Here is a 19681-nt window from a genome sequence, read left to right as displayed (position 1 = left end):
TATGTTCCAAGCTCACCCATGCTTGATGGATGCTGGAGAACTGTTTGCTGCCAACCCTCTTTCCTGTTTGGAGTAGCTCTGCTGGTAGGTGGAGATGAGAGATTTAGAGAGAAAGGGAGGATCTCCATACCAGCAGGTGAGTCAAAAGACTGTAGTGGGTAAATGCTGTCTGGATGCCAGGCACCCACCAAAGCCACTCTATGACTCCCCTCCACATCTGGGCAGGGAAGAAAAACTATAAGGAAGCATTCATGGGTTGAGATAAGGACCAGGAGTGATCACTCACCAAATACCATCACGGGAAAACCAGGCTCGAATTAGAGATAGTAATTGAATTTATTGCTAACAAAATCAGAGCAGGATAATGAGAAATAAAATAAGCCCTTAAAAACACCTTCCCCCCACCTCTCCATCCTTCCAAGCTCTACCTCCTACCCTAGCGGCACAGGGAGACAAGAAATTAGGGTTATGGTAAGTTCGTCATGTGTTATTTCTCCCGTTGTTCAGGGAGATGAGTTGTTCCCCTGCACCATCATGGGGTCCCTCCCATGGGAGAAAGTTCTCCGTGAACTTCTGCAAGTCCATCTCACAAGCAACAGCTCTGCAAACTGCTGCATCATCAGTCACTTCCACAGGGTGCAATCCTTCAAGGACAGATGCCTCCAGCAGGGATTCCTCTTTCCACGGGCCTCCCATGGCATCACAGCTTCCCCTCAGACATCCATCTGCTCCAGCATGGGGCTTGTCGATAGGCTGTGGGTGGATCTTTGTATCCCCCCATGGACCTCCATGGGCTGTAGGGGGACAGTGGCTTCACCATGGTCTTCATCATGGGCTGCAGAGGAATCTCAGCTCCGGCGCCTGGATGACCTCCTCCCCCTCCTTCTTCACTGACCTTAGTGTCTGCATAGTTGTTTCCCTCACAAGTTCTCACTCCTACTCTTCTCTGGCTGGAAAATTAGAACTGTGCAACAACTTTTGATTTTATTTCTTCTTAAATATGTTATCACAGAGAAGTATTGCCAGCATTTCTAATTAGCCCAGCTTTGGCCAGTGGCACATCCATCTTTGGAACCACCAGGGATTGGCTCTGCCAGACACTGAGGAAGCTTCTAGCAACTTCTCACAGAAGTCACCCCTGTAGCCCTCCCCCCCCCACTGAAAAAAAAAAAAAACAAATCAGGCCATGCAAAACCAATACATTGTGAGAAGATTATCTCCAGTGCAGCTAATTCTCTCAGGCACTGGATGCATTGCTCCATAGTGTTTCACCTGTCTTGGTGCACTGAAAGGTCAACTTTGCAAGGGTATTTTTCCCTCACACTTGACAGGAGTCACGTCTAGAGGATGAGAGTTTATGGTCTTTTCCAGATTCCCTAGTCAATGTCTGTATCCCGGGACAGGGATCTCAGTTGCTTGGTTTCATTAAAATCTAGTGTCATACCATCAGCTGTGACATCCCAGCATAGGAGTAGCCAGGGCAATAGGGGCTCACCTGGCTGGTGGCTGTAATCTTTCCGCATATTGTGCAGCTTACCTGGGTATATGAATTGGGGGATTATCTCTGGCCCTGCCTCTTATTCCTGTTCTGAGGGCCCTGCTTCCTCTTTATCCATCAGTAAGTGAACTGGTTTGGTCTTGTATTTCTTCTTCTGTATAGGGGCAACTGCTACCAGCATGGGTTGTTCCTCTGGTTCAGCTGCAGTTTGAGTGGCCACAGTGCCTGTTGCTCTGCTTTCCTCCTTCTTCCCCTGAGGGTACTGTACAGTAATGAATAGTGTGTGATAAGAAAGAGCCAGGGCCCATCACGTTGCATAACTTTGCACCTCTCTGGAACTGCCACAGCAATTTTTTTTCAAATATTCTGCCATTTTATCAGGGTCCTGTATTTGTTCAGGGATGGGCTTCCACATCATTGGAACAGAATACTCCTTCAAAAGCTAGCCCATTTTCTCCCACATTCCATGCCACTAAGGACTACTCACCCCCAGGGCAGGTCTCTGGACAACTTCCAGAGAAATCTCTGTCTTGACTCTAAACAGAGTGTAGACGGCACTGAGACCTGGCAGACTTAGCAACAAGAACATGCTTTCTTTAACATACAAAGATAGTTAAAAATTCTCAAAAATTGTTGTAGCAGACCGGAAGGAGGAGAAGCGGGGGAATGGCTGTGAAAAGTCATCCTCTCCTGTTCCTCCCACAGTTTGGGGATGATTATTAATCAATTCCCAGAGGTAGCAGCCAAGGCTAGGACAGGCAAACAACACTGAATATACATCCCAAATGACCCTCATTGCCCTTGATGTTATCATGCCATAAACTGATGTCACACAGTACATCAACAGAACAATCTTGATCCCTCTCCCTACTTTGACAAATAGTATCACAAGGAGCATATGTGGGAATACACACTGGGCTAAGTACCACACCCACATGAACGAATCAAGTGACATTGTATCTAGGGAGTTCTCTACCTAGTACAGAAATGCTTTGATCAAAATTGTTATTTCAAGTTCTCTCTTGAGCCTCACATTGAGTGCCAATTCCATGTACTGATTTTAACACCAGAAGGGAAACAAACTCCAAATAAGCCACTCCCCTTCTCCTGCCCCTTTCATTAGGAAGGGACAATAAATGAGAGATTATAAGTTGAAATAACAAATTGCTAAAAGCACAGCATCAGCAGTATTAAGAGCAAAAGTATACAAAAGAGAAGGTGCTTTATCCACAAAAAGATATTCGCCACTGGGAACAAAAAAAACCACTTCCCAAAGATAGCACCCACATGGTCTCCAGACAAAGGCAATATGGCAAGGAGAGTTCTCGTGGCTTAATGTTCCCCCTGTATTGGTTCTGACTGAGACAGTTCTTTTTTTCCTTAGCAGCCCTCACAGTGCTATGCTGTCTTGGTTTGAAAGACAGGTATTTGCTAAGAAAAGGAAAGAACCCATTTCTTGAGATGGAGAGTGCAACCCCCTCCCTTCTAATTATTATAGTTTCAAATCAGAGGCTTTCAGGCAGAAGATATGGGGATAGGAATAACAGTTCTTTACTAATATATCTAACAAGACAAACAGCAGAAACAACAACAGCTATAAAAATTGACAACAAAACAGAACAGTATAGCTCAGTTCCAGTCCCTTTTGGCCACAGGCCCACTCTCTCTGCTCTCAGTTACCAGTGGTGGAGGCAGGGCAGCTCTCGCGCAGTCGAAGAGGGCTGGAGTGATGGCAGCAACAGCCCAGGTGTGAGAGGGATGGAGGAGCGACTCCCTCCTCACGGTGTTGGTCGTGGTGCTCAGCAGAGTGGAGGTAGTAGGATGAAGTGGGAAAGCAGCAGAGCGATGTCTGACAGCAGGGAACGTGGATCCCAGCGTTGGGACGGCAGGGAGGATGCTAGGTAGGAGCCCTGGCCGTCTTCCTCCGACTCCACAAGTGAGCGAGAGCAAGAGAGAGAGAGCCCAGGCCCCTGTCCCACCTTTCCTTTTTCGGTCTCCCCCTATCCCGCACCCCCATTCGAGAGAAAACTATTGCTACTAAGGTGTAGCCACAAATGCTTAGCATAACAATGGGAAAAATTCCTGTCCTAGGGTGATGTTATGGTGTTTGTATCTCCAATCGTGTGTTCTGTTTGTGCTTGGTATTATGTCCTGTGCTTTCAGGACTGAATCTGAAAGTGAAGGTTTGTTTTGTCTTGTTATCAGCCGGCTCACCTCCCCCATGGTCTGTGTTTAGGAGAGGCTTAGCTTAGCTCTGCTCGCTGCTGCTTCTTGTTCTTTCCTTTGCTTTTGCTTATTAGTTAGTTCAGCTAGGCAGTCCAATATTTTTCCCTGGACTGTTTCTTTTCCCCCTCTCCCTTTCCTGGATACCATCTGAACCTGTTCCAGACGGGGACCTGGGAAACACCAAGAAACACCGGGAGTCTGCATTCTGTCACCTGCAGCAGTCATTCCCCAGCGCTGGAGACTGATAACTGGGCGACCACTAACCGGAGAGACTTTCTGAGTTTGTCATCCATTCAGAACTGTGAAAGAGTTTTTTGTCATCTGGTGTTGGTTTTTTTTTGTGCTGGGGAGTGTTTCACTTGTTAAATAAACAGGGTTTTTTTTCCACTTCTCTCTCAGGAAATTCTTCCCAAACCCGGTGGTGGGGGGGGGGGAGGAGTCGTGGGGGTTTGCTTTCTGGGGGCTCCTTCTGGAGGTTTTCCCCCAAAATTTGCCCTAAACCAGGACAATTCCACAGAAAGAAAAGGGAACAATTCAACCCCCAACATATGCTTTGCATTGAGAGCTGGAAGGGTGTCAATAACACATCAGTGTTTTGGCTACTGCTGAGCAGCACTGTCTCTCTAACATTCCTTCCCCCATTAAGAGGGCTGCGAGCTCCTCCCCTGAGCTTGGCCATGTGATAATTAATTAAAGATTCGTGTTAATCACAAAAGTGTTGGGGTTTGTATAAATTAAAATACTAAGGTTTGAAGTGAAGCATGGACACTAGATAAAGGAAAATATATTATTAAATCATTCTGTTTTAAATCACCATGTTATGTTATGTTATGTTATGTTATGTTATGTTATGTTATGTTATGTTATATATTATGTTTTCCAAATAAGTTGTAGAGACTACCAGCTCGCAAAATCAGACTTCCCAATAGTCTTTCCTGTCTTTGTCTGATCAATGCTGCCTATCTCAAGGACCAGACTTCCAGATTTTGCTGGTGGTTATTTACAAAGACCAGATGGTTATCTGTGACTGATTATTGCTCGGAGGCTTTGTGAATTTGGAAAAGGATGTTTATTCGACCACCACTGCTTACCTGGTAAAATTATGACAGCAAAAAACCAAAAATTATTGATTACAACTAGAAACCATAGTATAAGAAGAGGCTGCTAACCAAGGTTCGACGGAGCATGGTGTGGGTGGTGACCCCTCACATTCCCCAGCGCTGCGTTGCTCCATCTATATCAAATAAAGCAATCTAAATTTTGTTGAATATCGAGACTTTTGTTTCTCATTTATAACAGCCACTTCCTTTATTTTTCTTAAGTATGCAGTAGTTAGTGTTTCCTAGCAACTTATGGAAAAAATTACCTAAGTAAAAAGGAACAAAAGGAAAGAAACCCAACCCCCAACACAGAGCAATCGCTACATGTGCTAGAGCCCTGCTTCCCAGGAAGTGTCTGAACATGACTTGCTGATGGGAAGTAGAGATTTTTTTCCCCTTTGTTTATGTGTGCACAAACTTTCACTTGTTTTTTCCCTTTGATTTAGGAAACTGCCTTATCTCAACCTACGATTTGTTTTCCATCTTATTTTCTCTCCCGTCCTGCTGAGTAGGGGAGTGATAGAGTGGCTTTGTGTACGAAACAAAGCGAGCAGAGTCCCCAGGCAGATGCAAAGGAGAGCCCCTTTATTGCAAAAACCAGGCCTTTTTAAGCAGTAAGGCCTTTATCAGTTACATTCCATTTAAGTATAACAAATATCATTCAACCAACCACCATAAACCATGATGCAAGCATGTAATGGTTATATAACTTGTTTTTCTACCTCCAATTCAGCTGAGTCACTTTCCCACAGTCCTTTTCTGCTTAGCCAAATTAGCAGGCCTGAGCCATGATTTTACAAGGGTAACGAGGCCCTTATTTTATAAGGTTTTAGCTATATGCATGTCCTGGTTTTGGGCAAATTTGGGGGAAAACCTCCAGAAGGAGCCCCCAGACAGCAAACCCCACGACTCCTCCCCCCCACCCCACCGGGTTCGGGAAGAATTTCCTCGGAGAAGAGTGGGAGAAAAAACCTGTTTATTTAACAAGCAAGACACTCCCCAGCACAGGGAAAAAAGACAACACCAGCTGACAAAAAAAAACTCTTTCACCGTTCTGAAGGGATGACAAACTCAGTCTCTCTGGCGAGTGGTCGCTCAGTTATCAGTCTCTGGCACTGGGGATGACTGCTGCCGGTGACAGAGTGTAGACTCCCGGTGTTTCTTGGGGTTTCCCAGGTCCCCGTCCGGAACAGGTTCAGATGGTATCCAGGAGAGGGAGGGGACGGGGTGGAAGAGAAAACAGTCCAGGGAAAAGGTTGGACTGCCTAGCTGAACTAACTAATAAGAAAAAAGCAAGGGCAAAGCGAAGGAAAGAAAAAGAGGCAGAAGCGAGCAAGCAGGCAAGCAAGCAGGCAAGCAAGCAAGCAAGCAAGCAAGCCGAGCTAAAACCTCTCCTAAACATAGACCATGGGGGAGGTGAGCCGGCTGATAACAAGACAAAACAAAGCTTCACTCTCAGACTCAGTCCTGGAAGCACAGGACATAATACCAAACATAATCAGGACACACGATTGGAGATACAAACACCATAACATCACCCTAGGACATTCCACCCCTTATCTCCATATCGTGAACATACTAAACAGCATGTAAAAACTTCAGCAAGTAGAAATTTCCATCTTTCACTTACTCGGACACATTTTCTTCCATCTCACTTGCTCAAACCTTCGACACTTACACATTTCCTTCTATCTCACTTGCTCAGACCTTTGACACTTACATATTTCCTTCTGTCTCATGCTGCCTCACCCCACAATCAGATCTCCCTGAGGCACACATCGTGTTGTTCCATCTCTCTGCATTACCCACCATGTACAACCTGGTCCTTGAGCAAAGACAATCCCACGAATGGGTTTGTCTGTACTCGGGGCAGAATTGATCCAAACTGCCTTCCCTAACAAACCTCTGATATGTGCCACTGGGACTTTGTCTCCATCTACTATATTCAGGGACTCAGACTGGGCAGGGCCCGCTCGGTTGGTGGAACCCCGGGTGTTAACTAACCAAGTGGCCTTTGCTAAATGCTGCTCCCAGTTTTTGAATGATCTCCCACCCAATGCTCTCAAGGTGGTTTTTAACAGTCCATTGTACCTTTCCACTTTCCCTGCAGCTGGTGCATGGTAGGGGATATGGTACACCCACTCAATGCCATGTTCCCTAGCCCAAGTGTTGATAAGGCTATTCTTGAAATGAGTCCCATTGTCTGACTCAATCCTCTCAGGGGTGCCATGCCTCCAAAGGACCTGCTTTTCAAGGCCCAGGATGGTGTTACGGGCTGTAGCGTGAGACACAGGGTAGGTCTCCAACCATCCAGTGGTGGCTTCCACCACGGTCAGTACATAGCGCTTGCCTTGGCGTGTCTGGGGCAGTGTGATGTAGTCAATCTGCCAGGCCTCTCCATACTTGTACTTGGACCACCGCCCCCCATACCAGAGGGGCTTCACCCGCTTGGCTTGCTTGATGGCAGCGCACGTCTCACAGTCATGGATAACTTGAGAAATACTGTCCATGGTTAGATCCACCCCTCGGTCTCGTGCCCACTTATATGTGGCATCTCTGCCCTGATGACCTGAGGCATCATGGGCCCATCGAGCCAGGAACAACTCTCCCTTGTGTTCCCAATCAAGGTCTATCTTCGACACCCCTATCTTTGCAGCCTGATCTACCTGCTGATTGTTTTTCTGCTCTTCATTAGCCCTACTTCTGGGAACATGGGCATCTACATGGCGAACCTTCACAGGTAATTTCTCTAACCGGGTAGCGATATCTTTCCACTCTTCAGCAGCCCAAATTGGTTTTCCTCTATGCTGCCAGTTAGCCTCTTTCCATCTCTCCAACCATCCCCACAGAGCATTGGCTACCATCCATGAATCGGTATAAAGGTAAAGCTTTGGCCACTTCTCTCTTCCTGCAATGTCTAAGGCCAGTTGAACCGCTTTGAGTTCAGCAAGTTGACTGGATCCACCCGCTCCTTCAGTGGCCTCTGCTACCCGTCGCGTGGGGCTCCATACGGCTGCTTTCCACCTCCGATTCATCCCCACAATGCGACAGGAACCGTCGGTGAATAGAGCATAGCGTGTTTCCTCTGCTGGCAGTTGGTTATATGGTGGAGCTTCTTCAGCCCGTGTCACTGGTTCTTGTTCCTCATCTGTGACACCAAAACTTTCACCTTCAGGCCAATTTGTAATTACTTCCAAAATCCCAGGGCGATTCAGTTTTCCAATCTGGGTGCGCTGTGTAATGAGGGCAATCCACTTGCTCCATGTAGCACTGGTGGCATGGTGGGTTGAGGGAACCTTTCCTCTGAACATCCACCCCAGCACTGGTAGTCGGGGTGCCAGAAGGAGTTGTGCTTCTGTGCCAACCACCTCTGAGGCTGCTTGGACCCCTTCGTAGGCGGCCAAGATCTCCTTCTCTGTTGGGGTGTAGTTAGCTTCAGACCCTCTGTAGCTCCGACTCCAAAATCCTAATGGTCGGCCTCGAGTCTCACCAGGCACCTTCTGCCACAGGCTCCAGGACAGACCATGGTTCCCGGCTGCAGAGTAGAGCACGTTCTTCACATCTGGTCCCATCCTGACTGGGCCAAGGGCTACTGCATGAGCAATTTCCTGCTTTATCTGGGCAAAAGCTTGTTGCTGCTCAGGGCCCCAATGGAAATCGTTCTTCTTGCGGGTGACCAGGTAAAGAGGGCTCACAATCTGACTGTACTCAGGAATGTGCATCCTCCAAAAACGTATGGCGCCTAAGAAAGCTTGTGTCTCCTTCTTGTTGGTTGGTGGGGACATAGCTGTGATTTTGTTGATGACATCAGTAGGAATCTGACGCCGTCCATCTTGCCACTTCACTCCCAGGAACTGGATCTCTCGAGCAGGTCCCTTAACTTTACTCTTCTTGATGGCGAAGCCGGCTTCCAGGAGGATTTGGATGATTCTCTCTCCTTTCTTGAACACTTCTGCTGCTGTGTTCCCCCACACAATGATATCATCAATATATTGTAAATGTTCTGGAGCCTCACCTTTTTCTAGTGTAGTCTGGATCAGTCCATGGCAGATAGTAGGACTGTGCTTCCACCCCTGGGGCAGTCGATTCCAGGTGTACTGCACTCCCCTCCATGTGAAAGCGAACTGAGGCCTGCACTCTGCTGCCAGAGGAATGGAGAAAAATGCATTGGCGATATCGATAGTGGCGTACCACTTTGCTGCCTTGGACTCCAGCTCGTACTGCAGTTCCAGCATGTCCGGCACGGCAGCGCTCAGTGGTGGAGTCACTTCATTCAATGCATGATAGTCTACGGTCAGTCTCCATTCTCCTTCAGATTTACGCACAGGCCAGATGGGGCTGTTGAAGGGTGAGTGGGTTTTGCTGACCACCCCTTGGCTCTCCAGCTCACGGATCATTTTATGGATGGGAACCACAGCATCTCGAGTTGTTCTGTATTGTCGGCGATGCACTATGGAAGTGGCAATTGGTACCTTTTGCTCTTCTCCTTTCAGAAGTCCTACAGTACTTGGATTCTCAGACAGTCCAGACAAGGTGTTCAATTGCTGGATGCCCTCTGTCACCACAGCTGCTATCCCAAATGCCCACCTGAATCCTTTTGGATCTTTAAAATACCTCCTTCGGAGGTAATCTATGCCCAAAATGCATGTGGCCTCTGGGCCAGTCACAATAGGATGTTTTTTCCATTCATGTCCAGTCAAGCTCACATCAGCTTCCACCAAGGTAAAGTCCTGTGATCCACCTGTCACACCAGCAATAGAAACAGATTCTGCCCCCACATATCTTGATGGGACTAATGTGCATTGGGCACCAGTATCAACCAAAGCTTTATACTTTTGTGGTTCCGATGTGCCAGGCCAACGAATCCACACAGTCCAGAAGACACGATTTTCCCTCGCCTCTCCCTGGCTAGAGGCAGGGCCCCTCTAAGCCTGTTTATCCTTCTTTCCTTGGGCATATGTCTTAGAGGTTCCTTCAAGGGGATCAGATATATCATCATCATCATACTTGGCAGCTTGGCTACGGGCAACTGGAGCTGCTCTCCTTTTGGTGGAACTTCCTCTTTGGGTCTTGCCTTCCTTCAATTCACGCACCCGTTGTGCTAGAGCAGCAGTAGATTTTCCATCCCATCTCCTCATGTTTTCTCCGCAATCATGTAGGAAGAACCACAGCTCAGCTCGTGGGGTGTACCTCCTCTCCCCATCTGGGGAACGTCTGCGTTGGATACCAGGGCCTCTAATTTGTACTGCTGAGATTTGGAGAAGGTCCTCTTTAATCTCCTCCCTGAGTCTTTTATGATTCTCCTCTATCTTGTCTTCTAATTTCTGCAGACGTGTTTCCACAGCTGCAATTCTGGCATGTGTTGGGCCATGCACAGCATCTGCATATGCTCGGAGCTTCTTTGCCATATCAAGCACGGTCTCATCCCTCTCGTCCCGCTTCATTATTGCTAAAGCAGAAGCGTATTCATGGGGCCCAAGTCGTACAAGTTTTCGCCACATCACAGATGTACATGGTACCAAGTCCGGATTCCTAGTTGTTATGTCATCTGAGAAGATAATCTCTGCCACTGCCATTTCTCTCAGGCGTTGGATCCCTTGTTCTATCGTCTTCCAGTGGGTCTGCTGCATATAAAGATCATCTGCACACAGGTATCTTTGTGCTACACTGTCCAGGACCCGTGCCCAGAGGCTGTGAGGGTTAGGCCCTCTCATCATTCCTTGGTCGATGACAGGATCATGTGACAGGGATCCCAAATGCCTGGCTTCAGTGCCATCCAGAATTGTAGCCTCGCCTGCAGCATCCCAAAGACGGACCAACCAACTAATTATAGACTCATCAGGTCGTCGGGTGTAATCCTTTCTTAGGCCACGGAGGTCCTTTAAGGAAAAAGACTCAATATTGGCCTCTGATCTTTTACCAGTTGCTTTGACTCCTGGTTTTATGTCAGGAGGCGTCGAGGGTCCTTCTCCTGCATCATCATCATCATCATCATCATCCACTGGTCGATCAGTCTTGTCTGTGCACTTTCCACTTCTCGTGCTGGTAGCAACAGCCATTGGTTGAGGCTTACTGACAGGTTTAGCTGCTGGCTTAGGCTCACTGTCTGGTGTAGTTGTTGGCCTCGAGCCTGGGGTGTTGGCTGCAGCCTGAGTGACTGGGATAGTGGCTGATTTATCTGCCTGTCCCCCTTCCTCTGTCTGCTGCCCTACAGTATCTAGCAGGGTACGGTAAGCATATGCCAGGGCCCAGCTCACTGCAATGATCTTCTTCTCCTTAGAATTACCATGGCACTTCTCTTTCAGGTACTTTGCCACCTCAGCTGGGTTCTGAATTTGTTCACATGGAAAATCCCAGGATGTAGGGTCAGAAAATTCCTTTAAGATTTGGCCCATATCCTCCCATTTCCCACACCATTCAGGATTCCTTACGCCTGGCTCTACTCTGGGGTCAGGGGTCTCAGCCCCTCTAGAAATCTCAGCTCTCATTCTAGAGAAACTGCAGACTGTATAGAGAAAGCTTACTATATTAAACACCAGAAAGATGGTCTCTTTAACACTCAGGGGGAACTGAACATTCTCTAATAAGGATGTAACAAATTCAGAGGAGAAGAAGGAGAACAAAGGCTGAAAAGCCTCATCCCCTGCTTCTCCTCTAACAAACTGAGTGCACAACCACAACCAAGAACCATACATTCCTGGAACAGATTCCAGCACCTTTATAAATCTCCTGCAGGCCATTAAAACCAAGCCCAGCCCGATGGATATTTTGGTCAATGCCCCTCTGCTACAGAAACTACGCATTAGGGACAATACCGGAGCTATTTCTGGATAAGCAAATAAACCCAGGGACCACAAAGGTATTAAGACTTCAAAAAACCCTAGGGACCAAAAACCCATGCAGGCCTCCACCCCAAAAGACATGAATTCCAACAACATAGCCAATAACTGCTCTATACCAACACAAAAGAATTTGAACCAAATTATTATTATTAGAACAGGGTTTTTTCCCACTTTCTCGAGCCCCACGTTGGGCGCCAAAATATTTGTCCTGGTTTTGGGCAAATTTGGGGGAAAACCTCCAGAAGGAGCCCCCAGACAGCAAACCCCACGACTCCTCCCCCCCACCCCACCGGGTTCGGGAAGAATTTCCTCGGAGAAGAGTGGGAGAAAAAACCTGTTTATTTAACAAGCAAGACACTCCCCAGCACAGGGAAAAAAGACAACACCAGCTGACAAAAAAAAACTCTTTCACCGTTCTGAAGGGATGACAAACTCAGTCTCTCTGGCGAGTGGTCGCTCAGTTATCAGTCTCTGGCACTGGGGATGACTGCTGCCGGTGACAGAGTGTAGACTCCCGGTGTTTCTTGGGGTTTCCCAGGTCCCCGTCCGGAACAGGTTCAGATGGTATCCAGGAGAGGGAGGGGACGGGGTGGAAGAGAAAACAGTCCAGGGAAAAGGTTGGACTGCCTAGCTGAACTAACTAATAAGAAAAAAGCAAGGGCAAAGCGAAGGAAAGAAAAAGAGGCAGAAGCGAGCAAGCAGGCAAGCAAGCAGGCAAGCAAGCAAGCAAGCAAGCCGAGCTAAAACCTCTCCTAAACATAGACCATGGGGGAGGTGAGCCGGCTGATAACAAGACAAAACAAAGCTTCACTCTCAGACTCAGTCCTGGAAGCACAGGACATAATACCAAACATAATCAGGACACACGATTGAAGATACAAACACCATAACATCACCCTAGGACAATGCAATAGCTTGATGGGCACCTGGCGCCTAGCCAAGGTCAACCTGCTACAGTCCTTTCTGGCACCCAAATGTGGGGCAAAATAGAGGCAGTTATATAGATACAAATATTGCACGCTATAGTAAGTGGGAAATAGTAGTTATCAAACAGCAGGCTTTTGTGTAGTACATGGCATTTGTCAGCTGCACTGCTTTTCTCTTTATTTTGCTGTGTTTGGGAACATGTTAACACAAACAATGGTGATGAGGGAATACACCTCCTTCTCCCTGCTCTAGGTGGATACAAATGATTTTATAATGTAGGCTCCCATGATCTTTGCTCATCCTTATGTAAGCTGTTTAATACTATGTATAATATTAGCTAATGTTGTTGGTACACTATGGAGTTCATGTAATCTGTCTGTTAGAGTTTGGAAATGAGGAAGAGGGGAGCGCCGCTACTCTGCTCTCCCTCGCCGCCACTTCGTCCCGCCCGCCCGGTCCGCCCCTCCTCCGCGCCCTCCTCCGCGCCCATGGGCGAAGGACGGCTGCAGCCCGCGGTCCATAAACGGAGCGGGTCAGGCGTGCCCAGACCGCGCCGCCGCTCCACCTCACTCCCAGAGGCTCCATCACTCCCCCCGCCGCCCCCCCCCCCCCCCCGCCACCCATGCAGGAGTCCAGTGCTGCAAAGAGGAGGGAGAAAGGGGGTGGGGGGACGTCAAGAACTGCTTTTAAGCACATTGTTCGGGGCAAACGGAGCAAAAAGACATAAACGTGACATCAGATTCAACTCCATTTTCACAGTTTTTGTATGTAAAGCTAAAGGTGTTTGTCTTCTGCATTGTTGTTTAAAAGATCCATTTTATGCTGAAATTATTAAAATAATGAAGGTACAAAACATTTTAAATCTGATTTGAATAGATACAACCTATATTTAGCAATTTGTTATAGCTCAAATATCAGTGAACACTTATTCAAATATCAACATTCCAAGTAAATTTTAGAAAACCTCCAGACATACCCCTGAATCAAATGTATGAAGATAATCACTTAAATTTAACATTCCTTTGTTTACATTTTTAATCAGTTCCTTTTCTTATTTCAGCAGATTTCCTATGACCTGACCGTATGCTCTCATAATTTTAAGTATTTTTCAGAGTTCCAAGAAAATCATCTGAGCTTTGTTGAAAGTCTCTTCTGAATTGCTAGTCTTATGGTTTTTCCCAGTTATTATTACAGAAGTACTCCAGCAGCCTCCCATGTTCGAAGCATCTCTATCCTAAGGAAAAACTTCAGAGAAAACAAGCTGCTAAAGGAGTTTGATTTCTTTCTCACCCTGAAATTTTTCATTGTAGCTTCTGTTCTCAAGAGTCTTGTTTTTAAAAATAGGTCAAGGAGTTATCTTCCAATTAGAATTTAAGCAATGGCCAGGCCTTAATTCTACCTGGAAGGGCAATGGTCAATAAACCCAGGTGTTTTCTGCATCAAAATAATATTCCAGTCGTTTTGACTTGGCAACTTGACCTAATGTCTTGGGGTGACTGTATGATGCCTATATCCCCAAATCGTCTGTTCTGTTGGTGTTGAATATTAAATTCTGCAACTTTAAGACTGGTTCCAGGAGTGAAGGGGGGGGGGGAAGAAGAAGTACAGAATTTGTTATCAGAGACTGCACTGGCTCCCTCACATTCCTGCACACAGACTGTGTTGTCTGAGGTGGACAGAGAGAGAGAGCTCTCCTTTGCTCTTGGTTAGTTTTTTTGGCTAGCTGAGGCAGAGAAGCCCCCTGGATTGTTTTTTTCCCCCTTTTTCTGTTTTCCTGGAACTGTTTGAACCTGCTCTGGACTGAAAACCCAGAAGAGCACCAGGAGCTCACACCTGTGGCCCACCAGGCCTGGCCTGGGCCGCAGCATTCCCCAGCACAAGAGGGACTGAGAACAGACTGAGTGAGCCGGGCAGCCCACGGAAAGAACTCTTCTAAATCTGCCATCTCCTCGGAACAGCGAGAGGTTTTGCTGTTTGATATTGTTCATTGTTGTGCTGGGAGGTGTGTTGCCTGTTGAATAAACAGTTTTCTTTTTTTTCCCACTTCTCTCCAATTTTGTTTCCTTTTTTCCAGAGGGACCTCATTCAGAGGTTTCCTCCCAAATTTGTCCTAAACCAGGACACCTTATCAATATGACAGCTGAAGCTAATTTTAGGGTGAATTCGATGCTCATTGTCCGGAAATGATCATCTAATTCCTCATTGAATCAAGGCTTGTCAACTGTTTGCAGACTGGGGTGATAACAGAGTGTTTTAAGAATTGATAATTACCTAATTTTATAAATGTATATCTATAATTTTAAATATCGTTGATTGTTGTATTTAAATTATCCCTGATTGTAAGTTTTAATTTTACTACATATACCATTGAAGGTCGATTTCCTCTAATAATTTGGAGCAAAAAGTTTGTTTGTATTCTCACAGGTGGATTCCAGTAAAGAACGTGAAGCCCTATGTAAGAAATGTAACCCTAATATAAGAAAACACTGATCATTCTATAAGTAAAAAGCTGACACACAAACATGAATTGCACAGAGATTCCAACTTGTACTTGACATCTTGTGTTTTACCTGCAGAAGATTGTGAACTTTAAAATAGGTTAAGAAGAAATAGTTCATGTTTTTAGCTTATTAAGTAATTTGTGTATAAGAATCTATGCATTAAAAAAACCCTCACTCTTCCTCTCTCACTTCTCACTGCCATCATCATCATCCAAAAAAGATAAGAGCTACAACAACAACATCAGCCCTCCCGGGGCCTCAACAAGAGCAGCTCCTACTTCTAATTAAAAATTTACTTCTATTTAAAACTCTATGCCGAAAACTTTAGCATAAACTTTAACACTTATGACTCTTTGCTTTTCAAGACTAATGTGCCTTTACAATAAAAAACTTTATAACAACTAATAACTACTCAACTCTTTAAAAAAAACAATCACAACCCATCCTGATATAGGAGAAAACAAACTTTAGGTGAGGAGCTATTGAAATCTGCCCTGAGGCATCCAGTTCTTGGGTGGCAGGGTGTGTGGAAGGATTTGGGCAGGTTTTTAAGGTGGTTATCACCTCCTGTTACCTGGGATTTTAGACCTGAATAGGTAAACAACCCTAAGAAATGACCCATCAACTGATAGAAAGGTGCCTTGCCTGCCCTAATGAAAACCAGAAGCTTCTCGCCCTGTACTGGGGCCTGCTCTGTGCCTATGGAGCCACTGTTCAGTACACTCAGAGGACTGTAGTTGAGGCAGGAACACAAACTGTGTTTGAGGACACTATGACTAAGACAGGGAGTCAAACCACAGCAACTACAGTAATTGCCACAGTAGTAAAAACAAAAAAATGGACAAGGCAAGTTACAGGCCTGTACCATCAATTAGTAAAGGAGTGTCCTGGTTTGAAAGACAGATGTCTGCCAAAGAAGGCAGTAACCTTCCTGGAATGGAAAATATTACCCCCTACATCCTTATTAGTATAACTTTAAAATAACAGGGCTTTTAGGCAAAGATGTGGGAAAAGGAACAACAGTTCTTTGCTAGAATATATGTGTGTGTATATATATATATATAAAGGCAAACAAACAACAACAAAAAACACAAACAACACAATAACACACTTTTCCAGCCCATCAAGCAATTTCCCCTTTGGTGTAGTTACGACCACAACCGGCAGGGGGTGATATCGGCTCGTGTTGAGGCAGGGATGCTGCAGTGACTCTCTTGCGGCTTCAGGGGGCACTGTTGGCTCCTAGCAAGGCAGAGGGATTACAATGGTTCCCCCGTGGCCTCGGGGTGCTCTGATGGTGATGCCTTGAGGAGCTGGAACAGAGGCTACACACACAGTTAAGGGGAACAAAATGGGTATTTATTGTGAGGCCCACGAAAGGCCTACAAAAGCCACGCCCCAGCAATACAAGTGCCACAGTCGTGGCCCCTGCCCGGATGGCTCCAAGATGGAAGGAAAGGAGAGGGCTGGTCACAAAATCTTACACTTTTATAGGTTCTGGTTAATTTGCATGAACCCACCCTCCACTTTTCCACGTAGTTTGTGCTTAGGGCCTGAAGTTTGGAGAAACTGTCCTTGAGTTCTTAACTAGAATAGGATTGTTTTGTCTTCATCACCTTAGGACATGAGAAAAGCACATCCAAGGAGAACAGGAAAACTTAAAACTAAAGGCATCAATGTAGGCTTGGAAATCTTCTGAGGGGTGGTTCGGAGCTTGGGCAAAGGGGAGGACAGGAGATTACTCCTTTGCACAGCTCACCGGCAGCGGCTGGTCATGATGTCGGGCTACTGCGCAGAGAAATGGCCCAGCAGGGGCAGCCCCAGTCCCAGCAGCACCCCACACATTGGCTCTGGATACCCAAATGGCTGGGAAACAGGGAGAAGGCGAGCAGGCTTGCAGTGTAGAAATGGTGGCAGGTCATAGTCTCAGAACCTAACACACAGGAGCAGCTGTAGGGGCAGGGGCCTGGCAGAAGCGCTGGCTCAGAGCTCCTGAGTGGCAGGGAAGCAGGGAAGCAAGCAGGCAGGCCCTGATTGCAGTGCTGAAAGGAAAAATAAAACCCCAAAAAACCTTACCGGGCAATAGGATCTCAGGTCAGATCCACTCACCATGCCAACCATACAGCTGCTGCCTTGATCCCCCCACCAGAAGGAAGGGCCAGCTCCTCCCCCCCAACCTCCTCTGGATCCCCGACTGAGCCTTCACCCATCGTGATATTCCCCAAGCCACAGCTGGAGGTGGGGGGGATGACTCAGTGACAATTCTGGGCACAAAATGACTATGGGATAACCCCATCGCCATGAGCCACCCCCCCGCCCCCCCCAAGACAGGGAGGAAGAAGAGGAAGAAGGAGAGGAAGTAATAGTAGAAAAGGAGGAGTGAGATCAAGAGGCAGGCCCTTCAACAAAGAAATGGAAAGGAGTGAGGTCAATCAAGCAGTAAAGCAAAGTTATTTGCTTCCTGACCTCATCAGAACTTCGAGACTTGGGAAAATATTACAGCCGCCAGCCAGGTGAGCAGATTTCTGCCTGGATGCTTTGATGCTGGGATAATGGGGCCAACAGTCAGCAATTAAAAGGTCATAAAGCCCAACAGCTGGGATCTCTTGCTAAAGATCAGGAAATTTAAGGAGCAATTGGAAAGGAAGGAGCAATTTGTGCCCTCTGGAGATGGCTTCTCTCAAGTGTGAGAGCAAGATATCCATTTAAGGAAGATCTTGTTAACTCCACAGGGAGATGTAGACCACTGCAGATGAAGGTATCCAGTACCTGAAGGAATTATCAATCTAAAAGGTTATAGTGTCTCTAAAGATGCAGAGGATGTCCCTTGCACACTGGCCATGTGGAGGAAGGTGGTTCAAAGCACCCCTGCTTTACATTCTAGAAACTTGGTATTCTGTCACCCACAAATGGATATACCAACTGTAGAGATGGTGTCATCCTGGCTCCAAAATGTCCCTGCCTTTGGCCAGGAGGAAGAAAGGGATGACTGGGCATACTGGACCGTTTGGATTCAATAGCCTAGCACATCAGGCCCACAGAAGTATAAAGCTTTAATAGATACAGGTGCACAGTGTACACTGATGCCATCAAGGCACAGGAATGCAGAACCCATCTAGATCTCTGGAGTGACAGAGGGATGCCAGGAGTTGTCTGTATTAGAGGGGGACAGGGGACAGATGGCAAAAGCACCCCATCGTGACTGGCCTCAGAGGCCCCTTGTATCCTTGGCATCAACTACCTCAGGAGAGGGTACTTCAAGGATCTAAAACAGTATTGATGAGCTTTTGGTGTAGCTACAGTGAATACAGAGAAGATCAAACAGTTATCCACCCTTCCAGGTCTCTCAGAAGACCCCTTCATTGTAGGATTGCTGAAGGTTGAAGACCAGCAAGTACCAATTGCTACCAGGACAGTGCATTGGCAGTAATATGACACCAACCGAGACTCTGTAACTCCCATCCATGAACTAATTTGTTGACTGGAGAGCCAAGGAGTAATCAGCAGAATCCCCTCACCCTTTAAAAGCCCCATATGGACAGTATGAAAGTCTAATGGGGAATGGAGGCTAACAGTAGACTATTGGGGCCTGAATGAAGACACAGGGCCTCTGAGTGCTGCCATACCAGACATGTTGGAACTCCAACATTGTAACAATTGTATGGGGGAGGGGTCTGAGACAGAGAGGACACACTCCCCCGAGTTTCTTGCAGAAACAGCATGGTTTATTGAAGAGTTCCGTCTTTTATAAGAGATTCAAAAGTCCCTCATCCAGACACCTGATTGGTCTGGTTTTGGTACCTCCCAGCTCCCTGACCAATGGTGTTTGCAGTCTAGGATGGAACACAATTGAGTGAAATCCATGTTTGAATTTGAATATAACCTATCATTGTCCACCCAGGGGCCGGCCCATGGGACCAGGCCAGGTGTCTTATTTAATAATCGAATTAATTGTCCAGTACAAGCCAGCTTGTACTGCCACAAAATATGAGCTGGAGTCAAAAGAAGCCAAATGGTTTGCCACAACTGATAACGCATTTTTCTCAGTCCCTCTGGCGGCAGAGTGCAGACCACAATTTGCTTTCACTTGGAGGGATGTCCAATATACCTGCAATCAACTGCCCCAGGGGTGGAAACACAGCCCCACCATCTGCCATGGCCTGATCCAGACTGCACTGGAAGAGGGTGGAGCTCCAGAACACCTGCAATATATTGATGATATCATTGTGTGGGGCAATACAGCAAAAGAAGTTTTTGAGAAAGGAAAGAAAATAATCCAAATTCTTCTGAAAGCTGGTCTTGCCATAAAACAAAGTAAGGTAAAGGGATCTGCACAGGAGATCCTGTTCTCGGGAATAAAGTGGCAAGGTGGATGTTGTCATGTGCCTACAGATGTGGTTAACAAAATTGTAACTATGTCTCTACCAGCTAACAAGAAGGAAATGCATATTCCAGATTATAGACAGCTTGTGGGCCCCCTTTATCAAGTGACCCAGAAAAAGAACAATTTCGAGTGGGGCCTTGAGCAAAAACAGGTCTTTGAGCAGATCAAACAGGAAATAGCTTGTGCGGTAGCTCTTGGGCCTG

The 19681-nt window shown here is 46.6% G+C and overlaps 1 pseudogene; it reads left to right on the top strand.

The window, feature by feature from the left end:
* Positions 1–13081: 13081 nt before the first annotated feature.
* On the top strand, positions 13082–18114 carry LOC148220347 (uncharacterized; annotated as a pseudogene).
* The last annotated feature ends 1567 nt before the right edge of the window (positions 18115–19681 follow it).

The sequence above is a fragment of the Sturnus vulgaris genome, chromosome W (genome assembly GCF_052056855.1).
Source record: "Sturnus vulgaris isolate bStuVul1 chromosome W, bStuVul1.hap1, whole genome shotgun sequence".
Lineage (NCBI taxonomy): Eukaryota > Metazoa > Chordata > Aves > Passeriformes > Sturnidae > Sturnus > Sturnus vulgaris.
The sequence above is the reverse complement of the archived record's forward strand: the minus strand, read 5'-3'. Positions and strand labels throughout refer to the sequence as shown.